General features: G+C 35.5%; 1 protein-coding gene and 1 pseudogene across 4 annotated transcripts in view; both read left to right on the forward strand.

The window, feature by feature from the left end:
* CDH12 (cadherin 12) overlaps positions 1–24,620 on the forward strand; it is a 1,005,284-nt gene that overhangs the window by 689,131 nt on the left and 291,533 nt on the right. The gene's annotated exons all lie outside the window — the stretch shown is intronic.
* Positions 12,195–12,312, forward strand: LOC113930121 (annotated as a pseudogene).

Here is a 24,620-nt window from a genome sequence, read left to right on the forward strand (position 1 = left end):
AGGAAGGAAAGAAAAAGAAAGCCTGATGTCAAGAAGCTTGCATTCTAGCAAGAAAGAATTCTTAGGAAGGAAAATAGATACATGTGATAGTGAGTACTGATCACAAAAGGAAAGCTAGAACAAGATTAATAAGGGACAGGCTATTTGAAAGAGGGTATATGGGCCAGGCATTAATAAACTGATTTGAGAAAGGGTTTTCCTGGCAGACGGCAGAGAAAAGTCACTGTCATAAGCCTTACCTGTGAAAGAAACAGGAAGAAGTTCAGCAGAACTAGAGCACAGGTGGCAAAGGGGAAAAAAAACAATCAAATCCAGAGACATGGGCACAAACTTTGTGAATCTTATATCCCACTAGCTACCATGAAAAATTGCAGAATCTCTTATTCTGAGTATGATGCGATGCCAAGGGAGGGTGGCAAGCCGGGGAGAACATAATCTGATTTACATTTTTAAATAATTACTGGCTTTAGTAGGAAGAAGTTATTTTAAGGTGAAGAGCAGGAGACAATTTAGGAAGCTACTGTAGTAATTCAAGTGAGAGAGTGATAGCCTGACTTAATGTGGTCCCTAATGGGAAATGTGGAATGGGATGAGAGGTGGCCCCGTATGTTTATAAGGGAAGGTCAACAGTTTGCCAGTTAATTCTTAGATTAGAAGTAATGAACAAGTTCTTTAAATTTTAAAGAAATATAGATGAAACCTCAACGTTGTTCAAAAGCTTGTAGGGATGACTTGGAAGAAACAAATAAAATTGTGGCAGAGGAGAGAGTGGATAATTGAAGGAGAAAAAAATTATATATATATATGTCTCTACATTTACAAAACATTGGATACTATATGATAAAATACACTATGTAAGTTATCAGGATTTTTCTTTTTCTTAGCTGTGTTTGTAATTAATTTTTTCTAGGAATCTAGATAAAACATTAAATTGTATGTTTAAAAATTTTACTTAAGCTAATGTTACAATTATTTCATAATCAGATTAAATATTTAAATAACTTTTCTCTGAAACTTTCTAGAAATGACAATTCAGATATTTATTCAGGTATTCATTTATGTCTTCAAATGGAGAGAATATTAGCTGAGAAACAATTCTGTGTCCCTCCATATACATTCCAAGGCTCTGTTTGGGACGTCAAAATAGTAAGATGAAAAACATTTTCAGTGAGGAATTTACAATCCTGTGAAATGGGTATATAAGAATCTCATGTTTTTGATGTCAGGTAAATTTAACTCAATTTAAATAGAATTGAAATGCATTTATCTACATTTTCCATAAAATCTATCTGACATTTTCTTCTGAATCTATATATTTAATTGCATAAATTTAATTTTGGCTGTGTTTTGAACTTTCTGGCACATACATACATAACTGATATCAGACTATTAGTACTGCTATGCAGGAGAGAGATTGCTGCTTTTACCTTATGAAAGTGTTGTGAGTTGAAGAAATATTTATATAATTAGTAATTACTCTAAATAAGCAGAGCATTATAAATGGTTAAATCTGGATATAGGGCAGGTGCCTCTTTGTAACAAATAAATACACTGCACACTTCAATCCCAATTTTCCATTTTACCATTAATGCAAAAACTTTAATTACATTTTGGTCCATCGGGCATTGACCATGAGGACAAAAATAATTGAAAGAGTTTATGTCTTGTCTCCATTATATTTGCATATAAAATTATAAATATTGACATTACCATTAGTAGTACATTAATTAAAATGGTATAACCTGCCAGTGAGATAAACCAAAGATCCTTTTCAACTATTAGTTGGATAAGATTACTATTAAATCTGCTTATTTTTTGGAAACGTATGGGACTTTAGCCAATAGATGTGACTTTCAAGATTTACTGCGATTTAGATCTTAGAAATCAAATATATTTTTGAATCAGTAAGTGGATGCAGAAGGAACATATTATATTTTCTAGAGAAAATAGTTCATTATTTCCAAAATTTTGCTGTTACTAGGGTAAAGGCACAATCTTATAGATCACAATCATGGATTTATGCATGAACAGAAGTGATCTGAGAACAACCTAGTAAAAATATATAGATGCTCAAGTGTAGCCTAATGAAAAATCAATAAGTCAATAAATATTTTTAGAGCCTACAATGTACCATTTATGGTCCTTTCCTTGACAAAGGTCTTCCTTTGGCTCTGTGACAACCTTTTCCCATTGTTGTTGTGTTTCGTTTTGTTTTGTTTTCCCTACTACTCAGGAGGCACGTCCTTCTCAGAGTCCTATGCCAGTCCCTCTTCCTCAACACAGTGCAGACTCTACCTCCTTGTACTGCATCGTGTAACTCTGAACAATCTCATTTCCCCCATGGCTTTAGTTGTTGTCTGTGCTGTGATGAGTCCCAGAATGTTATCTCCCGCTTACATTCCACTTTAAAATGTCAGACCTATCACCTCCACTTGCACATTACAGAAGGCATCTCATGTTAAGCATACCCCAAATTCAAGTTTTATACTTTGACCCAGACTCACTCCTTCTCCAAAGTTCTCTGCTTCCGTTTAGGGCACTACCATCCATTTGGTTTCTCATTCCACAAAACCTGGAGGCAGTGTTTAAGTGATAAAATCTAGAGCCAAACCACCAGACTTTGAATACCAGTTCTACTAAATGGCAAAGTGATTAATGTTACTTAGGGCAAGTTATTTAATATCTCTTCACTTCACTGCTGTTATCTATGGTATTGGAATAATAATAGTACTACTCCATATGGTTAATGTGAGAATTAAACAAACCTACATATGAAACACTTAAAATGATGATAGGCAGTAACAAGTGATATCTAAGTGTTACGTGTTGCTTTTATTATTATTAATTTTACTTTATTTTCCTTGACCCAGGGACTTGATATTCGATTAACTACTATTTCTCCCATTTCTAACTCCTAAATATTTTCCAATTCTCTTCTCTTTGTTTTCGCCATCTTGACCAAATTCACCATTTTTGATATTCTAGTTGCAGATTTATTCATATCTGTGATCTGCTTAATACTGTTTAATAGCTTTTCGGTATTCTTAGGGAAAAGATGAAAATATTCAATAATATAAAAACCTTGCTGTGCTCACTTCAGCAGCACATACACCAAAATTGGAGCAATACAGAGAAGAATAACATACACGATGACATAAAAGCTTTGCTGACCAGCCTGGCCTAAGTCTACTGTTCTTCAATATCTATCCATTACCTGTTGCTCACTAAGCTCTTTACTCCACATACCTTCCAGTTCCACTAAGGAACTAAGCTTCTTTAAAGATTTTATTTATTTATTTATCAGAAAGAGAGAGAGAGAACACAAGCAGGGGGGAGCGGCAGGCAGAGAGGGAAGCAGGCTCCCTCCTGAGCAGGGAGCCTGATGCGGGACTTAATCCCAGGACCCTGAGATCATGACCTAAGCCAAAGGCAGAGGCTTAACCAACTGAGCCACCCAGGCGTCCCAGGAACTAAGCTTCTCCTGATAAAGTCCTCTATTTACTCTTCAGGTCTCAAATGTGACTTCTTCTTGGGCATGTCCCTAAATCGCCACCTCTCTCAGCAGATTTGCTCCCTATACTCACATGGATCTATACACTTTCCCTTCTAAGATGCTACTACCATTCTAATTAAGTAATTATTGGTGTAACATTTTGTTCACATCTGTCTCAAAGGTAAGGTCGATGAGAAAGAGAGAATCATGCCATTGGAATTAATCACTTTATCCTTACCAGCCAGCACATCGCTTTACCATAGTAGATGTTCAATAAATATCAGTTAAGGAATAAATGTCTGGCACTCTGCCCTGCTCTCATGGAGATCATAGTTATGGGAAGTGGAGATTCAGCGAAAACAAGTGTTAAGTGTTAGGAAGTGGATATACAAGAGTCATGTCGCCCACTAAGGGGGTAGTCCCTAACTTCATCTGGGCTGATAAAGAAGGCCTCTATAAGGGGCGCCTGGGTGGCTCCGTCGTTAAGCATCTGCCTTTGGCTCAGCTCATGATCCCAGGGTCCTGGGATCAGGCCTGGCATCGGGCTCCCTGCTAAACGGGAAGCCTGCTTCTCCCTCTCCCACTCCCCCTGCTTGTGTTCCCTCTCTCACTGTGTCTCTCTTTGTCAAATAAATAAAATCTTAAAAAAGAAAAGAAGGACTCCATAAGAAAGCTGTGTGCTTTGAAGATGAGATGAAAGTTGAGTGAGTGTTGGCTGGATGAGAGCGCTGGAACAGGAGGTGGGCAGGCTGAGGGAACAGCACCTGCACACTCTCTGAAGCAGGAGAAAGCATGATCTGTATAGGGCAGGTATCCATGAATTGGCAGCCAGTTCATGGGATGATGTAATTTTGCCTGGAGAGCATGTCCTTGGTGACTTGTGTGTTCCAAGCCTGGGGGGCTCTCCCCAAAACATTCTGTTCTGATCAAGACTTTGGGCAATTTTGTCAGTAAAAGAAAGACAAATACCATATGATTGCTCTCATATGTGGAATTTAAGGAACAAAACAAACAAAGGAAAAAAGAGACTAACAAAAAAAACAGACTCTTAACTATAGAGAACAAATTGGTAGTTACTAGAAGGGAGGTGAGTGGGGTTTGAGTAGAATAAGTGAGGGAGATTCATAGTGCGGTCCTCGTGATGAGCACTGAGTAATGCATAGAATTGTTGAGTCACTATATCATACACCTGAAACTAGTAAACAGTGTATGTTAACTATACTGGGATTAAAATAAAAATTTAAAAAAAGACTTTTGTAGCTTTCTGACTCCTCTGAGGTGAGAGGGGAGTTCTTAGTTCACAAAATAGCATGTTGGGGACCCAAGATCTGATCCAATTTGAATAAAAATATTAACAGTAATAAAGAAATGTGTTGATTTTTGCTGTAAGTTTGCAGAATAAAATAACCTAGCTTATATATGCACACACAAAAATACACATAGACACACACACGCACACGCACACGCAGAGAATGGCCTAAAAAAATACGTACCAAGATATAAGATTGGACGTATGTGAGAATGAAACTATACCTTTTTACCTTCTACACTGCTCTCTTGTTTGAAATTATCCACCCAGTGTACCTTTTGGCATCACTCGTGTGATCAAAACTTTTAAAATATAATTAAATGTAAAATGAATATAAATTAAAATATAAATAAGTAAGCAGAAATATGTATTTAATTTAATATGCATAGTGCGATAATTATGCTAAAATATGCAAAATATATCTTTAGCTGAGAAATCATCACATGATTTATCTTAGAAAAGGTAATGTGGGACGCGAGCATGACACTAGAATTATGAGCTGATAGTTGTATGATTTTAATCACTAATAGTTAAGTCTTGATTTTCTATGCTGATATATTTGTAGGTTCCTCTGCTTCAAGCCATCTCAATTAGCCGTGCAAAGGGGTGAAAGTTCCAGGGATTTGTTTGGCAACATGTTTCTGAAAGGCCGTTTGGTACAGCTGCCTTCCATTTGTTTCATCAAGAGACTAAGCAAAACTAAAGTAGTTCTTCATGATGAACTGGCAGGAAGGTGCCAAGATCATTTTATTGCTTAAAGACTTGGCAGTAGGAAATGTTAAAATATTATAATCTCTCATATCTATGAACTCAGACAGGCTTTCAGTGGATGGCTTGCAAGCTTGTACGTGATTAAGATGCAGCCACATGGCCTTGGCTTATATTTTGGGCTGATGGGAGGAAGATAAAGAATTTGGATACTTTTAAATATATTAATAGTAATTTCTTAGGAAACCTTTGCTGGTTTGAGCCAAATGTTATTCTAAGAAATTAAGCTGTCTCCATTTTGATGTTGGTAAGCACTGCAATCCCCATTGATCAATGGGATTTCCTTTGCATTTGGGAAAGAGGGCTACATTTATTGAGAAATTGTGTGCCAAGTAAAATCCTGAGATAAACAACTTTATGGAAGGCAAACTGACGGTTTACCATACATTTCCAGAATTTAAAGAGCTGTTGTGGTTTGCTTTCTTTTCATGCAAATTGTGGAATGGATGAAAGTGACACAGAGTGATGACACCATCTAAATGGAAACACGATGTAGACAGTTACTGCAGATGCCTTATCACAAGGTTCTGCAACACACATGCTTCCTGCAGACTTCTTGCAATTGAAGCATCCGGGCTTTTCTTCACTACTGATGCTAATTTTGCCAATTTATGAGTGGCTTTCGTCTGTGAATACTACTACAAAAGAGCATGTGTTAACTGGTCAATGCAGTCTTTTTGTTTTTGTTTAATATGAAGACTGCTTTGATAACTATATGAACCAATAAATTACCAAAATAAGGATCAAATAAATAAATCACAGTGTTGTTAACCCTCCAGAATTATTACTGTTTTTTAATGGAGGGATGTAAGGGGAAAAAGCAGTTGACACCAAATTTACCAGAACTTCAAAGTTTTAGAAGAAAAGTTGTAAAAGAGTATCTGGTTACCTATTTTGTCTATAGGATTTCAGTTTATGATTGATATTAAGATGAACATTTGTTAATTGACAAGATTTCCATCGGTAACCGGTCTCTCTGTGTGCATAGATGCATCCTACATATTTATAAGTTAATAATTGAAAATAAAAAGGGATTTGTCATGTCAAAAATTGGAGAAGAATAAATTGACAGTGGAACAAAGTATTAAATTGCAGCTTTTGTCTGCATGGACATTAAAATTAAGATCTTGTAGAAATGGCTCAAAATCTGTTTGATCTTACTCATATTCAAACATACATTTGATGTGTTAAAGTTAAACTTAATTTTAAAAAGGATTCCATTGAATTCAAAGACAATGAAGTAAAGAACTTTCTGCTAAATATAAAGGCACATTTATTTTCATTTTGTTTTAATTTTCCCAAGTTTAATTTATTTTAAAACATCAATATAGCCACTTTAGGAGCAATTTTTAAGAAGGAAAAGCAACTAATATTTTCACTAACATAAAAAACAAATGAATACTTATAAAAAATTTAAATGTATCAGTTCAGAATCAGTTTGTAAGTGTAATTGTTTTTAATCTCCTTATATTTTGCATTATAAAATTAAGTAAAATAAAACTTTTATACTTTTCTTTATGAAGAAACTTCCAAAACTTTCACATTGCAGATGAGTTACATAAACTATTTGGTAAATGAGCAACCTTTAGAACTCACAATTCCTGAGCCAAACTAAAACACTAAATTATTTTGTTTAAATTGTGCATGGAAACAATAAAAGACCGCAAGCACTATTTTTACTATTAGAGGACAGGGAAGGTTGAGTTGAATTTAAATAGCAAATAAAAGTTACCACAAAGGGAGCAAGCTTTTAAAATGTGAAATATCTCTAGCTCTTCAGTGGAAATCTCATTGCTTCCCTATAAATAATTTTTCCATCAACACACATTTATTTCCATTTTTTAACTTAAATCTATAACTTAATAAAATATCCCTCAAACTATATGTCTCTTTTATTCTTTGTTTAAATAAAATTGCTGGTATCTTTCAAAATTATCATTTTATAAAATGCACAGTAGTATATAAAGAGAAATAAAAAAGGTTATTCAGAGAAATTATAGGTACATCTACAACCTAACCTTAATGCAAGTTCATTGCCTGTCCATTGGGCCCAGTTTTGTTCAAGCAATTATTAGACTGCTTTATTTATAGCACCCATGTGCCTGTTTTAGGCAATGGGTTCTCAATAAATTACCAAAATAAAATAACAGCCCAAGAACAGACCTTACTTTAAAAATAGATGCCACCAATTACGATGGAAGGAGCATAGTTAGGTGAAGATTTAAATTGCACCAATTGCTCCTGGGAAATTGATGGGACAGATTGAGAGGAACACACATCCATGAATGTGCATGGTTATTTTCCACAATTAAAATCACAAATGTTAAGGGGAACTTATAATAAAGGAGAACAGTCATTGAATCTAATTGTCCATAATCACTGAGAAATACACAGTAGTATATTTAGTAAATGTCCTAAAGCAACAATCAGACTGCCAGAGTTGGGGGTGGGGTGGGGTGGGAGAGAGAGAAAATGTATGACTGAGCATCAGTCCCAGGAGACTCAAAAAACAACGTAAAGATTCAGAATCCTATCAATTTTATGATCTTGTTTAATATAATTTGCACGCACAATCATGCACACTGGACCACATAGAACTTTTAACTAAAATCGGAGTGCCGATTAATATACAAAATATGAGAAAAAAAGCCTAAAATTCATAGGGTATGTATTGTCAAAACTTAGAAAAGTTGTAAAGCCGGTTCTGAGTTGTAAGAGGCTTTTAGAAATAGCAAGTATAACTTTGCAGATTATACTGGAAGTTTGGGTTAAGGAGACTCATATAGTGATGTTCATAATTAAGACTAACAAATGCTTAGATTTCAGAATGATTCATAAAATTCTGATTTTTTTCTTTAGTGGTGTGAGCTCATGTCATACTACTGACCATTTCTTGTCCTCTTGCCTACAATTACAGAATCAGTTCTTCCTGCATGGATAAGATTTTAGGATCCAAATGATACCACCTGCATCACAATAGCAGATTTTTCTCCAATTTTTGTTTGTCTTTCCAATGTATTTTTTTCCTCTCCAACTCCATAAACACAGTACCTACCTAGGTAATGTTCGCCCCTAGGATTTAAAACTAAAAGTAATTGACTAATATGATACCACCATGGTAGAAAAATTCTTCTGTGAATATGAGTAAAGAAGTCATATCATCAATGGGAATATTAGCTTTATATATTGTTGTTATGTATATGTAATTGGAAATGGACATAAGAATGTGCAGAAATAGACAGATACAAGTCCTTCTTTGTACTGATACTCTGGGTGCCAAATATAGGCCTTTAAAAAGGTGTTTGGTGAATATATTTCTTGTGGAGTGGTGTGATTAGTCTTTGATGAGCCCTGACCCATATTAGAGCTGCTTCATATGGGGACAGCACAGAGCTAGCCCCTCCTCTGCTCTCCATGTTTACAAGAGCTTCTCTTGAATCAATCTGGGAGGTATGGTTTTGCCAGGAAATACAATTTTTTAAGGTGATAAGTCCACTTGGAAAGCTCTTCTCCCTCCAAGTGTCTGTATCGCCAACTCCCTCATTTCCCAAATGTGATTGCCAGCATCTTACCTTCTACTTGAACTTGCGTCCTCCTCTCCTAGCATCACACCTGCCCTCCCAGGCCCTTTTACCTAATGTTTTATTTTTCTTATTTTTTTCAGCATTTATCCCTTTCAAATACACCATTTATTTAACTTACCTATGTATTATACATATTGGGTTGTTGTTTGGGGTGTTGTTGTTCTTGTTTTGGTTTTTTTTTTTTTTTTTTTTTTTTTGCTATCTCCCTCATTTAGGAGAGGACTGTTTTCTGTTTAGCTCATCCTTGTATTCCAAAGTACTTAGGAGAAAAAGCTGGACTATAATAGGTACTCATTAATATTGTTTGAATGAATGAATGAAAAATATCAAAATCCACGTGCATTTTAAAAATTGCTTACTAGATGGGAAAGAAAATTACTTTATATGCTTAGATCTTTAACTTGATTTGTGTTCATCTTGAAATGTGCTTTCATAACTATGTAGTCTGTTATTAAGGTGTTAAGGAAAATACACTTTAAAAAATTTGATTTAGTTATTTTTACTCTGCCAGACCGTATTATTTTAAAATACAAACAAAAAGCACTTTGGGGTGTTTTTTATTCTTTTGTCTTGGTTTGGTTTTAATTTTTCCCTTCCTGTGTGTTCAGCCCCTTTACTGTGAATAACATTCTCAGTTAAACAATCCCAGAGCATAGCTTATGGTTACAGAGCTGCCCTGGCATTCTTTGTAAAATGAAAGTTCAGTTAAAGACACAACTTCCTTTTATGGTGCAATTTGTTTGCTCTTAGCCTGGATCGCTTTCTTTGCCATTTGATTTCCTCAATTGAGCAATTTATGACAGATTTTTAAGGCCTACTGTCCATTACAAACAGCAGGTTTTAAAAACTCCATCATCATCATAAGCTTAATGAGTAAATGGCTGAAAGCTCTGCAGCTTGGTGGGGGGAGTGTGTCGGCTCTGACTCTGACAGCCAGCTTGCTGTTGCTGTAATTAATAATGAAATGTTACATCTCTTGCTTTTTATGTGGATACAGGGAAAGTGACAGGGCTTATGGAGAGAAATAAATTTACATCGTAGCTTTATAAAGCATCTATAGCTTTAGAAGCTCAATGCATACAAAATTACTATAAGATGACAGTTTCCAAAGAAAGTATTTACAAAAATATTTAAAGCTCTAGGCTGAAGAATCAGAACATTGTAAGAATTAAAAAAGAGAGAGAGAGAAAAGACACTTTCTTTTATCTTGTCCCTCCTTCCCTGCTGCTTAATTTTTTTTTTCTATCTAGCAGCTTATAAAAAGATCAAAGATATATCTAACTTGTCTCCCTGAGTGAATCTATTTCAGTCAATGTCACAGCCCACTCAGTGTCACACAGCTCACTCACTTTCCAACAGTGACAAAAGTTCCTATCACTTTCCCCTTCTCAGCAATTCCGATGGGTACCCCAACTGCACCCCCCCATTTTAGAAAATATTTTATTGCAACAAGGATGAGCTATGCAGTTCTCTGAATGAGTCCTGTACAGTGAAGCCAGTGCCATTGACTATTAGCCATGTTTATTTCAAGCTAATAATCCACAGGTCAACATTTTTAGCCTCATTCTTCCTCCAGGGTAGTACATCTGGACATTGCATTCTCTGCATATTAGAAGCAGTATGTGGAATCCTGCCATCTTCCTGTTCATGAAATCTGAAGGCACCACAACATCAAATTGGTCATGTCAGCTTTGTAAATTGCTGGAAATTAACTGTAGACTCCCACGATAAGACAAAGGGTTATTTGAAGTTAAGGAAATCAGATAATACTAGCTCTATATAATTATTTCTGTATTCGATTATTCTTTCTTGATTTTCCCTGTATAAAGTCACATTGTTGACATGGCTATTCAGGAAGTGATTGTGCTCATCTTAAGTCAGACTTCCATTTCAAATCAATCTGAAGACCTTACCTGTGGATAATGAATAATCAAAATGAGATTAACTATCTAGTTAATCAATATATTAACAATTAGTAATTAACACATTTTAACATAAATAATTAACATTATAATATAATAAGATAGTGTTAAAATAATATTTTATGCTGAATCAAATAATCGGATTGACTAGGCAGACTAGCATGCTTTATTCTACTTGTTTTTATTATTGACATGGGTATATGTTTAGTTATACGTATGTGCATAGATACTCATGTATAAACCCTGCAATAGACTGAATGTTGTTTTCCCCCAAAATTCATATGTTGAAAGCCTAATCCCCAATATGAGAGTATTTGAAGGTGGGGCATTTGGGAAGGCATGAGGTCATCAGGGTGGAGTGCTCATGAATGATTCTTATCGGAAGAGACACAAGAATTCTCCCTTTCCCTGCAGGAGGACAATTCCAGAAGACAGTGGTCTATGAATTAGTAAGTGAACCCTCACCAGATGCCAAGTCTGCAAGTGCCTTGGTCTTGGACTTCCCAAACTCCACAACTATGAGAAATAGATGTTTGTTGTTTAAGTCACTCAGCCTTTGGTATTTTTGATATGGCAGCCCAAACAGACTAAGAGAATCTCATATAATATGAACAATTTAACCCTCTTATTAATTCAAACCAAACTGTTTCTTTTGTGTTCAGGATTGTAATTATAAGTAATTTCATAGATAGGAGTTGTCTTTGTTCCTTTTTTTTTTAAGATTTTATTTATTTTTCAACAGAGAGAGAGAGAGAGACAGCAAGAGAGGGAACACAAGCAGGGGGAGAGGGAGAAGCAGGCTTCCCACCGAGCATGGAGCCTGATGCGGGGCTCCATCCCAGGACCCTGGGATCATGACCTGAGCTGAAGGCAGATGCTTAATGACTGAGCCACACAGGTGCCCAGGAGTTGCCTTTGTTCTGACAATGGGATTTATTCATTATTACTTTATTTAGGATTTACAGGTTAGAAGTCCATGGAAAAGTTAAGAACTAGCTTAGAGTGTGTAACTAAAAATACTTAATTTGGACTGAATTACAAATAAGAATCTGTTTTACCTCCTCTGCCTCATAGGTTTCAATTTATCTTAACTAGTTTCTAAAGTGTTGGAAGTGCCTAGCTTTGCGCAGTGGCAGTATCGTAGCCAATGAGGTTTATCCGAGGCGCGATTATTGCTAATTAAAGTGTTGGAAGTGCCAAAATTTTCCCATAAATTTCTGGAGTGGATTTAGCGCAATGTGTGAGCTACAACTTGAAATTGCTAGATAGATATGAGAATTCACTAATGATCACTCTTTACTGTCTGACTAAACCATACTCTCCAAGACAAACTTGCCAAGTTAAATGATCAAAGATACCTTCAAAAATTCTTTTGAAGACACTGATACCTTTTACTTACAAGATACTAGTGAGAATGAAGAAGCCCCCTCAGAAATATTAAATAACCAAAATCCTTGCACTCATTTCTTATGAATCTGCAGAACAACTTTATATTGAATATCATCAATCTCTAACTCTTTAGGCCAAATTTCGGTTTGTGTGTTTGAGATGGTCATCAAAGTATTCAAATGAATACCATTATTTCAGAGTTCTATAGATTTTGAAAATGAGAAAAAATATTTCCTGGGAAGAATATTTTTTTTTAGAAGGAAACCTGTGATAAGTGAAAATAAAACATATTTGATCAATACCATATAGCCTTTGAGCAAAACATGGAGCATTGCAATATAGGCAGGCAATATGAGGCATTTCCAAATCCACAGAATTTGATTTAATTGGTAGCTGGAAGGAATCCTGCAACTGAGTTGCACAGCCAAGTCCAATGAAAGCCACATGTAACCATATAACCTAAATACCTGCCACTCTCCCTTTTTTTTCAGTAGTCCCTTTCTTTCAGAGTATTTGAGGAAAAAGAGTGTTGCCTTGATCGAGGCTTACTTTTCCATTTTTCTTGTATCTGACTCCACATGTCAGTCCTCCTTGGGACTTTGCTTGTTTGACCTGGTTGTAATCTGGAACTTCTTCACTCCTATTTGCCTTAAGCAACTACTGTCTGCTGCCTCTCTCCTGTTGTCTTCATTGAGTTTGTTAATTTTCCTCCCCTGTTTACACACAATACCTCTTTGCACATGGCTGCTGTGTATCAGAGGTCACTGAAGTCTGGGAAATAAAAATAAGAATCCAAAATCAAAACTACTTTAAAATGAAAAGATCATGTAAACACCACATTAAAATCGCCTCACCACTGTACCCTATTTCCTAGGTTTAACTCCCTGCTTGCAGGTCTGTCCCCCAAGCTCTCTTTTCTCTCTTCTACTTCACTCCCTTCAGAAGATTTCCCCTCTTTATTTTCTTCTCCCAACCAGACTGTCAGATGCTTCAAGTGGAGGCTTTGGCTCAACGATCCAGTGGGGTTGTAGCACTTCCAATCAAGGTCTTCAATGTGTGTGTGAGTGTGTGTGTGTGTGTGTGTGTGTGTGTGTGTGTGTCTTTCTATCTATCCATTCATGCTTCTCTCTCTCTCTCTCTCTCTCTCTCTCTCTCTCTCTTTCTATCTATCTAGATGTGTTGATTGAAGGAGTAGTATAAGGAAAGTTCTTGAAGGCAAGATACCCTACAAATATTTTGCAGGCAGGCGCATCATGGAGATACATGTTTTACATTTTTGTAAAGAATGGTTTAAATTCTCTTTTCCATAGCTTTCTGCCACCTATTTTGCCCATCTCTCCTTAAGAAAAAGGGGCAGTTTACAATGCCTTTCAAAATAGCCCAAACTCCCCACTGCTATAGTAGAGAACCAGTAAAGAATCTGGGGTTGCAGTATTTCTTGATAGTGGGCCAGATCTGCTTCTCAGGCAGGACTTGCCACCCAACAAATATTTCTGTAAATTGAAAGGAATCAGTAGATGAATTCCTCTTTCCTTGAGTCTGGAAAATCTGAGGGTGCTTCTTTTAGTTACATGAAACAGATGGAAAAATACTCCCACATGCTGCCATAGAAATAGTCCCTTACAAATCAAATTTGGCCGCTGAAAGTGTGTGCATGGATGAGAGAAAAGAACCAGGCTCAGGTTCGTTCTTTCTCACCAAGGAAGCAGATGACCTAGAATAGTAGGAGTAGAGCCATTTAATCACTCTGGAGAGGAATTTTGCCATTCGGGTTCTAAAATTCTATGACCATTTTGAGACAGGCATGCAGAAGGTAAACTGCTGATACTAATAGCGAAAACCAGTTTATCCTATCCCATCAACTATCTACTCAAGTTGGGTTGGGACCATAGTCAGGGCCACACAATTAGTTATCTGAAGTGCCTACATACCTAATTTTGATGAAATGTTTTGTATGTATATAAATATGGTAGTGGCATCTAATAAATTGGAAAACTAATACCCCACCTAAATATAGTAGGCAATGCTGGACTCCAGATGCCTGCTTTTCCAGTTTTCTCAGAGATAGTGATTTTTTTTGAACTTTCATATAAAAGCTCTCAGGTAGAACATATATCTACACAGAGATTTGTGCAAATGTTCATAGTAGCTCTATTAATATTAGCCCTAAAGTAGAAAACCCTCAAATATCCATCAACAACTGAATGAATAAATTGGATAAAATGGATAAATTAAATGGATATTATTCCTAAAATGAAATGCATTCAGAAATAATAAGGAATTAATGATTCATAAACTCAGTGATAGGGATCAATTTCATGAGCATTATGCTGAGAAAAAGAAACCAGAAACAACTAATACCTATAATGTCACTTATATAAAATTTAGAGAAGATAAATCTTATCTATAGTAACAGAATCTAGGTCAGTGGTTGCCTGTGGTCAGGGGCTGGGATGATGAGGGCACAAGAGAACTTTTTTCAGTGGTAGAAATATCCTTTCCCTTAATTGTAGAAGTGGTTATTAGGGAGTAGACATTTTTGAAACTCATGAAACTATATAATTAAATATAAAGTTTAATGTATGTGAATTATACCACGCTAAATTATTTTTATTTTTTAAATTAAAATCATAAATAACTTAAATTTTTTAAAGACAAACATGGTAGGTACTTATATTTATATATGAGTCCACTAAGCCTCAGTGATGTCTAGTGGGATCCAGAATTAAAACTTAAGTCTGCTTCAATTTATCTAACTTTTTCTTTTTGTATTCAAGTTTTTGAGTATAAAAACATTTGTCCTTGGATGAAAAAAATAAAAACAAACAAAAGCTTTATTTTTAAGCTCTCATCCTACCTTTTTTGCTTCTTCCAAGTAAATTTCTTGAAATAATAGTTAACATTTATTAAATCTACTTTCGGGACGAACCATGAGAGATGATGGACTCTGAGAAACAAACTGAGGGTTCTAGAGGGGAGGGGGTGGGGGATGGGTTAGCCTGGTGATGGGTATTAAAGAGGGCACGTTCTGCGTGGAGCACTGGGTGTTATGCACAAACAATGAATCATGGAACACCACATCAAAAACAAATGATGTAATATATGGTGATTAACATAACGATAAAAAATTTAAAAATAATTCTACCTTAAAAGGGATAATTTAATGGTTATACACAATCCAATTTCATCCCTAACTTATTATTTGAGTTTTTGTCTCTAGAATTGACTTTTCTTTTTGTTACTGTGCAAGTGAACGGGACTCTCATTGGAATTTATGTCCAGGATGCCCCATAATTCCCAGAAGTAATAATGGAAAAATAAATCACTTTACTTCAAAAAAAAAAATCTACTTTCAGAATTCATCCCATCTCTTTCATGCATTCTAACATCCATTTCGACTTTTTTTATTGAAACTTATTCAGAGGGAAAAAAGTCACTATTAAGCCAGTATCTCCAAGGATCCTCAATTTTTTCAGTAATTGCTTGTGTTTTTTTAAAGATTTTATTTATTTATTTACTTAAGAGAGAGGGAGAGAGAGCTCAAGCAGAGGGAGAGGCAGACGGAGAGGGAGAAGCAGGCTCTCCGCTGAGCAGGGAGCCCAACACAGGACTGGATCCCAGGACCCTGGGATCATGACCCGAGCTGAAGGCAAACGCTTAACTGACTGACCCACCCCGGTGTCCCCACTTTTGTTTTTTTCATTGTTGCTGTTGTTTTGTTTTGTTTTGTTTTGTTTTGTCTCTTCAGAGACTTTTCTACTCTGGACTGAAGATTTCAGGTTCAGAACTTCAGATTTCTGTTTCCTTCAAATGTCTGGGATTGCCTTTCCATGATGCTTTTGTTTGACTCTTTGAATTCCTCTCTGAATCCAGGCTTCTACCAAAGGTTTCTTTTTCATGTTCTTTTCAATTACTTCTCTACTAATACTTTCTATTTATCTCTGACCTTTTCTTGAGGTCATCCAACTGGTAAAATGTTGTGTCTTGACATTGTTCCACAAACTCACCATATCTCAGATGTAACGTACCATATCTCCTACCCAAGACACTTGGAACCTCAGATTTAATCTTCAGCATGCTACCCAATGCCTCCTCCCTTGTATCTATCACCCCACTCATTTTAGTGAAATCTTAGTGTATTTCCTTGAATATATCTCTCATGTCCTCCATGTATCTGTAATCGTTCTGGTAAACAGTTTATATATATGATTAGTCTTAATTATTACAATTGTGTTCCACTTTTCTCTAATTTATCGTACACATTGCTGCTAAGTAGTAATACCACTAAAGCATAACTCAGGTTTTATCTTTTATATGCTTGCCAGTTTTCAATGGCTACCAGGAATTTTTTTTTAGATTTTATTTATTTGAGAGAGAGAGAGCATGAGAGCCGGGAGGGGCCGAGGGAGAGACAGACTCCCCACTGACCAGGGAGCCCAATGTAGGGCTCGATTCCAGGACCCCGGGATCATGACCTGAACCAAAGGCAGATGCTTAACTGATGGAGCCATCCAGGTGCCCCTCAGTGGCTACCAGAAAATCTAATTTAAATCAAACAAAAGCAGCTAAATGAATATTTCTTGAGAACTGAAAAAGACGATGCATGTCCCCAAGGCCAGGCATGGATAGATAATAGAGCATGCCCAGTGTCCTTACCCTGACATTCATAGACCTTCTAATTTTCATTTCAGCCAGCATTTTTGTCAATTTTATTGCCCACAGATAATTTTCCAAGCACACTTTGAAATAAGCCCATTGAGATCATTTTGCCCAGAGCTTGCCCAAGTTTATAGTTTTCTAGGATTTTTGTTACTACTGGGAATGATGATAATATTCAACAAATGCATAAAAATTATGTGTCATTTGTAGAGTGCATAATGTAGGCCATTCTGCCTAGCATTTTGCACACATGACTTCATTTCACCTTCACAGCAATTCTGTGAAGTTGGATTTGTTATGTCCATTTTACAGATGAAGATATGGAAGCTCAGAGGTGTTACATAACCTATTTTGGTCACACAGGTAGCAAAAGTGAGCCAGTTTAACACATACAAAAACCTTACACTTCTCACTTTGATATGCTGCCTTGTATCCTGCCCTCCTTTCCAGCTTTGCTGTAATATATATATATATGTGTGTGTATATATATATAATATATAATTTATATAATTATATATATATATAATTATATTATAAATATATATTATATATATAAAGAATATATAATATATATAATTTATATAATAAATATATATATTTATTATATAAATTATACATATTTATATATGTATAATTATATATATAATATATATAATTATATATAATTATATATATATAATTATATATATATATATATATATATATATATATAATTCATTCATATCAATCATATAGGATTCAGTCCTCATAGGACATCATTACAAATCTTTGTGCCCTCCAAGTTGGAAGTTATGATTCCTTATCCTCTCAAGGAGATTTTACAATGTAAACTTTTTTGTCACTTGTCACTTAGAGCTTACATTCTAGTCATTTGTGCACAGGTTGCTGTTTTTACAGCATGCTAACTAACAACTTGAGAACAAAAATGCCTCGTGTATCTTAAAGTTCACCTTTACACGGAGAAGATAGTAAATATGTATAAGATAATTGGATGTGCAAATGTGCCTACTTCTGGCTTCCTAAGAACATACTCTAGAAAACTTAGTTTAGAAAAAAGTAAAAAGCAGTCTTAACTGCTTTTGTTCAAAAGTAATTCTTATTTGTAAGTACTAATGCCTCCTGTAAATTTAAAGGACTATGTTCTCAGTGAAATAGAAGAAGTCAGGAAAACTCCTCAATGAGAGAATATCTTAGAGGAACAGTATAATTTTTAAAAATACAACTCTGTTTCATTTCTATGATTTATCATTTATCTTAATATTAAATTTATGTTTATAGTGAAGGCTATTTATAGGAGGACATACTTGTTTATCCTAAGGGATCATGTGTGAAACATGTTTGGATGACACCTTTTCCTTTTTGTCATTATGTGGCATAGGAGAGATATTTAAATGTACAAAATAATATCTGTATTTAACAGAATTTATGTTAAGTATGAAAAGAAAGAAAGAAAGAAAAAGAAAGAAAGAAAGAAAGAAAGAAAGAAAGAAAGAAAGAAAGAAAAAGGAAAAGACAGAAAAAAAAGAAAGAAAGAGAAAGAGAGAAAGAAAAGAAAGAAAGGAAGAAAGAAAAAAGAAAGAAAGGAAGAAAGAAGAAAAACTGGGTGGACCATTTCTCATAGGATTACATTTTGCTTGGTTGACAATCATAAAAAGGCTCTTCACTATGTAAATTTGTCAATTTAAGAATAAACTGCATTATCTTACTGAGTTTTAGCACGCACTGTCAGCATCTATTAAAGTCCAACCTCCACCTTGCCCTTTTCCTCTTCTAATTGGCAGTGGGAAAATAATTTCTGGTCAAGATCAAGAGCTCATCTGCCCATCTAACCCTGAACATCAATCCAATAAAAGAGCAGATCCCATTAGCATCAGACTTGTGACTAATCAATGTGAAGGTCCAGTGAAGAGCAATAGTGCACTTTGGCTCTTCCATCAATCTCTGGCACCTCAGAAACTAAGTGTAATGAAGAGTAGGTCATAACCTATAGCTTTCATAAAATGTCCCAGTAGGGATAGCCTATTATACATATAAAATGGCAATGTCAGGTCATTATATCAGACATTTTTAGAGTCCGTGTCACTGCATATCTAATTCTTCTAGTAAACCAAGATTCAGACATATAATGATTGCTTATATTACCTTCATAATATCTCACTTAAAGCTATTCCCTGGGTTGCATATAATACTGCCGTCTTCCATCCAAAGAGAGGTAATGATATACCCCACAAAATATATGGCATCATCCCCAGATAATACGAAGTTTACCAGTGCTAAGATTAATTTGCAGAACCATGTATTCTGAAGCTGTATGAAACAATTTGAAGCTTTAGAGTGCATGGAAATTGTGAAAGACATGAATATTGCTCAACTTTATGGTCCTAAGGGGGAGAAAAATTAGATTATAGTTAATGTTCTGTGGTTCAAAATACATTAAAGTCACCCTTGAATTTCTTTTTTGAACATTGTTTCTCCCACAATACTTTTCCGTTTAATTATTTCTTTTTCACCTACTTTCCTCTTTCATTTATTTCTTACATCTTTCTCCCTTTTTGTAGTGTCCCCTTTACATGTGCTTATTTGAAAAAGCACAATATAGTTGCTTTTGATAAGCTTAGAAAGAATCTCTATGGAGTGCTATGAATATGCAATACCCCTACCCACATACACACATTTTGAGAATTTTTATCCTTCCCTGTAAAATTAGCCAGAAGTCCCTCTTTTAACACATGTTCTTTTGTTCTTTCTTTCTTTGATTGAATTTTGTTTTTCCCTTGGCACATCTTTTAACACTGGAATGAATCAATGCATAGGAAACATTAGGCAACCTGTTTAATAGCCTTTTTATATTGCAATGGGGATAATAATAGAAAACGGTCATTTTCTTAAGATCTTGACAATTAGCAGTTTGGCACTTGCAAAGCCTGTAACCAGTCTTTCTGATGCATTAACCACTTCTGCAAGTGGCTGGGGCAGAAGTAGGGGTGAGGCTAAAGAAATGAGAGACTCTGCAACTATATTCACTAATAGAATAATTGCCCACTTTATGAACAGAATGAATTCTGGAAGTGTGTCAAGGATACACAAGAAATACTCAATAGCAAAGAACTTGAAATTTGTATAGTACAACCAATTTTCCTTGATATTTATTGCTTTTTATATTTTACTCAAAATATATACAAGTTATTTGCAGGCAAGATAAACTGGATGATTTCAACACAATTTGCACAACCTTGAGAAATGTAGACTGATGCCCTTCACGAGAGGTATAGAATTTCTGCCATTCTTTTAATCTCAAACCAAAGAAAGATGTGATGCGGCCAGTAGGTTTTTCTTAGTGCCTCATAATACCTAATGGTAAAAAGTAGGTGCAGAGTAGAGCACATTAGTTTTAATGTCTCTACAGGATGGAAGGACCACTTAGAGAACTGATGGCTCCAGGTTGCCTTTAATGTAATCTGGTGTGTCCCTGCAACTAGAATGGCTGAATGCATTTCCCTAAGTGCTTCACTTAGCACCAAGGAGAAACTTGAAGTCTTTGGAGAATGAAACCCATTATTTTAATATAGATAAATAAGTGTCTACTTTTATATACTCAGTTCTATGCATACTTTAATTCGAGACAAGCCTCATTAAAATGTGAATTCTGGAAAAATAATATAAAAGCAGTTCATACAATTTGTTCCTCAGAAACAGAATGAAATGAGTAAGAGTTGTGTTTTCTGTTTTCTTTGTTGTTATTGTTGTTTTTGTTTTTAATTGCAATGAAACCTGAAACAAGGGAAGTCCAAATTCTCATTGTAAAATTCAAGAAGTGTAGTCCAGACCCAGTATCATTTTGGAATGAATTAAAGGAAAATTCAAGAAATCAATCTCCTTGCAGAGGGGGTTGTAATTTGGCAGAAAGTGACAAGAACTCTCACAAACACTGATGTTCTTGAACTGAGGAGATAGGGGTGAGGCATGCTGGTACCGAGGTGACAGGGATGGTTTACCTGGAACACATTTCAGCATGAATACAGAGGAGCCTCAGGCCCAGGACAGAAAGGTGATGGAGTTCCTCACAGGGGCACCTGGGTGGCTCAGTCGGTTAAGTGTCTGCCTTTGGCTCAGGTCATGATGCCAGGGTCCTGGGATCGAGTCCTGCATTAGGCTCCTTGCTCAGCAGGGAGAAACCAACCTGTTTCTCCCTCTGCCTGCCGCTTCCCCTGCTTGCGCTCACTCTCTCTTTCTCTCTCTGACAAGTAAATAAAATCTTTTAAAAAAAAGAAATTATTAGTAGAAATTGAATAAAGTCTAAGATAAGCCACTGATTCAGCTGAGACTCAAACCAGCAAAGAAATGACCGAACAGGGCAAAATCAACCCAAGCCAAACCAAACCAAAATAGCATGGCGATATCAGAACTCAAATCTTGAAAATATAAACACTTCAAAAAATAACCCACACATCTGGAAACAAGGAGAAATATAAACCTCCCACAGAAACATTCAAGACACCCTTTTCAATGTACTTTTATTTTTATGTGGCTTTGTTTTTGTTTTTGTTTTTTTTTCATTTGGGGAGAAAAAATACAGTAAAAAAATTGCTAATGATGTCATCACAGGACCACATGTTAGTTACCCTCTTAGCTGAAGATCAGAATAAATATCTCAGAACAGGTTGTTCTGAGGGGGATAGTCCCATAGCACCTACAGTGATAAGAAGTGAATACAAAAAGAATGTCCCTTCTGTGAGCAAAAAGCAGGCTTACATAGACCTTCACCCAAGTAAAGATCACACCCAGGGGAAGATGACTTTCAGAAAGATCAATAGAGAATAGAATCTATATATTAACTAACTAAATAGGAACAAAGAAAAAAAAAAACAGCATGGCAATAAAAAAGAAGACAGAGTCTGTTTTCCAAGGACACATTCCAGGAAGCCAGAGAAAATTGTGCCAATTTTTGCTTTCAATAATATGGAATAAAATATGAAACCCATGGATAAAGAGATCAAAGTTTAGAAGGAAAGTGTAATGAGATGGGAAAGATATGTATAAATCTAAAGAGGTAAATTGGTGATAAGTTCAAATTATTGCAAGAATTAAAACAATTGAAGAAATCAGGGGAAAAAATAATGTAGCTTATTGTTTAAATGCTTCAGTTTGGCATAAGAGAAAGACACATTCAGATAATAAGTCTGCCATTTATTCCATGGATGACCATGTCCAGATTATAAAGACTTTCTAAATATTTGTATCCTCATCTTTAAGATTAGGATAAGAGTACCTTATTTAATGAATGCACTGAGGATTAATTTACTGCATGAAAACCACTTAGCACAGTGCAAGAAGCAAAAACAATGCATTTTTTTATTTAAAGATTTTTGGGTTTTGCATTTTAATTAAGCTTTTAATTTTTAAGAGCGGTTTTAGGTTCATATCAAAATTGAAGGAAAGGTACAGAGATTTCCCATATACTCCCTGCCCCCACATATGCATGGCCTCTCCCATGATCAACATCTCCAACTGGAGTGGCATATTTGTTACATTTGATAAACCTACACTGACACATTGTTAGCAACCAAAGTCCATAATGTACTTTATAATATAATCTTGGTGTTATGAGTCCTATGAGTTTGGACAAATGTGTAATGACATGTATCCTTCATTATAGTATCATACAACATATTTTCACTACCCTAAAAATACTCTGTGCTCTTCCTATTCATCCATCCCCACCCCACCCTCTAACCCCTGGCAACCACTGATCTTTTTACTGTCTCCATAGTTTTGATTTTTCCAGAATGTAATCTAGTTGAAATCATATAGTAAGTAACATTCTCAGATTGGAATCTTTTACTTAGTAATATGAATTTAAGTTTCCTCCATGCCTTTTCATGGCATGATAGCTCCTTTCTTTTTAGTGCTGAATAATATTCCATTGTCTCCGTGCCACAATTTATTTATCCATTCATCTACTGAATGGCATTTGCATTGCTTCCAAAATTTAGTAATTATGAACCAAGCTGCTAAAAACATCCATGAGCAAGGTCTCTGTGTGGGCATACATTTTCAGTTCCTTTGAGTAAACATCAAGGAACACAATTGTTGGAAGGTCTGATAAGAATATGTTTAGATTTGTGAGAAACTGCCAAATTATCTTTCAATTTTTTTGCATCCTACCAGCAAAGAATGAGAGTTTCTGTCGTTCCACATCCTCATCAACATTTGGTGCTGTCAGTGTTTTGGATTGTGGCCATTCTAATAGTGGCAGAGTAGTATCTCATAGTCATTTTAATTTGCATTTCCCTGATGACTTATGATGTAGGATAATGTTGGCTTCATTGAATGAGTTAAGTAGTATTCCTTATGCTTCCATCCTCTGAAAGAGATAGGAGAAAATTAATAATTTCTTCCTTAAAAGTTTGCTAGAGTTCTCTAGTGAAGCCATCTAGGCCTGATGCTTTCTGTTTTGGAAGGTCATCAATTATTGGGTTGAAATTCTAATAGATACAGGTCTATTCAGATTGTCTATTTCTTCTTGCGTGAGTTTTAGCAAGTTGTGTGCTTTATGGATTTGATCCATTTCATCTAGGTTATCGAATTTATGGGCATGGAGTGTTCATAGTATTTCTTTATTTTTTAAAAGATTTTATTTATTTATTTGACAGAGAGAGAGACACAGAGAAAGAGGGAACACAAGCAGTGGGAGTGGGAGAGGCAGAAGCAGGCTTCCTGCGGAGCAGGGAGCCCAATGCGGGGCTCGATTCCGGGACCCTGGGACCATGACCTGATCCGAAGGCAGACGCTTAACGACTGAGCCACCCAGATGCCCCTGTTCATAGTATTTCTTTATTATCTTACAAATGTCCATGGGATCTGTAGCTATATTCCCTCTTTGATATCTGGTATTAGTGATTTGTGTCCTCCATTTTTTTTTTCTTAGTTACCCAGGCTAGAGGCTTATTGATTTTGATTATTTTTCCAAAGAACTAGATTTTGGTTTCAATGATTTTCTCCATTGATTTCCTGATTTCAATTAATTGATTTATTTTTTTAATTTTTATTATTTCTTTTCATCTGTTTAATTTGGATTTAATTTACTCGTTTTTTTCTAGTTTCCTAGTGTAGAAACATAGATAACTAATTTTGGATTTTTCTTCTTTTCTAATATAGGCATTCAGTACCATAAATTTCCTTCTAAGCACTACTTTTGCTGCATCCCACACATTTTAAAAGGTTGTGTTTTAGTTTTCATGTATTTCAAAGTATTTTTAAAATGTCTCTTACCCATTCATCTGTCAATGGACATCTTGGCTCTTTCCACAGTTTGGCTATTGTGGACATTGCTGCTATAAACATTGAATTGTATGTACCCCTTCGGATCCCTACATTTGTATCTTTGGGGTAAATACCCACTAGTACAATTGCTGGGTCATAGGGTAGCTCTATTTTCAACTTTTTGAGGAACCTCCATACTGTTTTCCAGAGTGGCTGCACCAGCTTGCATTCCC

This window comes from Zalophus californianus, chromosome 5, assembly GCF_009762305.2.
Source record: "Zalophus californianus isolate mZalCal1 chromosome 5, mZalCal1.pri.v2, whole genome shotgun sequence".
Classification (NCBI taxonomy): Eukaryota; Metazoa; Chordata; class Mammalia; order Carnivora; family Otariidae; genus Zalophus; species Zalophus californianus.